The sequence below is a fragment of the Amblyomma mixtum genome, chromosome 8 (genome assembly GCF_055824585.1).
Source record: "Amblyomma mixtum isolate Tamu chromosome 8, ASM5582458v1, whole genome shotgun sequence".
NCBI lineage: Eukaryota > Metazoa > Arthropoda > Arachnida > Ixodida > Ixodidae > Amblyomma > Amblyomma mixtum.
The window spans coordinates 140,632,941-140,635,093 of NC_143019.1; the positions used below are offsets into that span (position 1 = coordinate 140,632,941).

Genomic DNA, 2,153 nt, shown 5'->3' on the forward strand with positions numbered 1-2,153 from the left:
ACAAAAGGCGCATTCGATAATGTAAGCAACGAAGCGATCCTAACGAGCCTAGACGACCTGCACTGCAGAATCAGAATCGTCGGCTACGTCAAAGCCTTCCTATCCGATAGTACTACCACCATGGACATAGGAGACCTTCGATCGGACAAAATTCGCACGCCAAACAAGGGAACACGCCAACGGTCAGTTATCTCACCCATACTCTTCAACATATCTATGAAAGGCCTAGCTCGAAAACCAGAAAAGATGAATGGCATCAGGCACGCCACATGTGCCGACAACATATAAGTGTGAACAAAAACGGGCTCCCTCGGAAAGAAGGAAGAAAGGCTACAGGAAGCGGCCTCCTGTGCAGAGCAATACCTCGGAGAAAGAGGACTCGCATGCAATACCGAGAAATCGGAACTGCTGCGAGTCTGGAGAGGCAAGCAAAGCCAGACCGTCCCATCCAACGAGGACCTGAAACTCAAGGTCTACCTCGAAGGAATGCCCATTCCGGAAAGAACAATAATAAGAATCTTAGGCATGTGGGTTTAATCCAACCATCGCAGTACTCACCCTTTCATCCTGCTCAAAGCAACAACGCTACTGGTCGTACGCATGATCACCCGGATCACCAAAAGGCGACATGGCACGACTGAATAGGCCATATTAAAATCAGTCAGAAACCTGGTAGTTAGCCAAATCACGCACAGCCTACCCTACCAGTGCTTCAACAGGAGCGAAATACAACAAGCGGATCCCTGGACTGACGGCAACCGACCATTGATTACAGGTAGACGGCGTTAACAGAGGAGACTCCGGGGGGATACAACCGATAGAACGTCTCTGAAGAGGCCCCAAACCGCCGGGAAAAGTACTAGAGTATAATAAAGTTTTCCCTTCCTTCCTTCCTGTTTGACAAAAAGAATGGGGAGAATAATTCGAACACAAGTGTTACAAAACCAGAGAAGAGCCCACTCCCAAATGTCAATGACGGTTTATTTCATTGCTTTCAATAGAACGCGAAGGATAAGAAAACAGACTAATTTTAAAATGTCACCTCACCAATGTGAAAAACCGCAAGCCACATCAGTGTGTTGATCAAAGGAATTTCCGGTCTTGGATGTGAATGAATGAATGAATGAATTAATTAATGTTTATTTGGCTCTTTGCCTTACAGAAAGCGTGGGTGACGAAATGAAAGCGGTTCGCAATAACCGCTTGAAGGGCTTCGTCACCCGAACAAGTTGACGATGACAGCAGCGGCAGTTCTTGCGGCGTACAAATAACAATTCACATCTCAAACAAAACAGATTGTGCTGTAATGCAGGTAGGGGAGCAGATATGTTAAACAATAACAAGGCAAGAAAAATAACCGTCAACATATATATTTCAGTACTAATACATCCTAATCATTAAAGTTTCACAAAGTGCACGAAAAGACATTGTATTTATATTGTTATAAATGGAAGAGTTCAAACATCTTGGTAGTGTGTATTTCAGCATAGCAAAACCATAGTTTGTACTACATCTTGGTACCGAAAACATTTCAGGATTTCAAGTGGTATACGGCGTGTTGTGTGGCACCAGCTGCACAATACGGGACAAAAAGGGGTCATCTCTTGTCGTCTGCTTTTTGTAAAAGCAGGCAAACCTGTACTCAAACAACCTAGGAACTGGAATTCTTTTGTTATTTTACTCGAATGGGACGAGTTGGGGCGTTATAGCAGGAATTTTTAATGACTCGTAGCATTTTCTTCTTTTGAAAAAAAAGCTTTTGCAAATTGGACACTGTAGTATTTCCCCATACGAAATAACAGTACCCTAAGTATGAGAAAAAGAATGCACTGTAAAGGTCAAGTTTTGTCTTTGTAGGTAAGATATATTTATTGCGAGAGACGATACCTATGAATTTAGAAAGCTTGATGCGGACCTTCTTTATGTGAAGATCCCATGACATTGAAGGGGTAAAGTCTGCGCCAAGTGATGTGAATGATTGGACATATTCAATTTGTATGCCACTGAAAAAGATAGGTGGTGCATTCTCTACCAACTTGCCCTTAGCATGAAATATTATCGCCTTTGTTTTTTCCTTATTTACTGTCAAGGAGTTTGGGAAGACCATTCCTTCAAAGCAGTCAATACTAAGTTCGCTGAATCGGTTAAGCGAC

The 2,153-nt window shown here is 43.0% G+C and overlaps 1 pseudogene; it reads right to left on the bottom strand.

The window, feature by feature from the left end:
• Window positions 1–1,380: 1,380 nt before the first annotated feature.
• On the bottom strand, window positions 1,381–1,942 carry LOC149334646 (uncharacterized; annotated as a pseudogene).
• Between the last annotated feature and the right edge of the window lie 211 nt (window positions 1,943–2,153).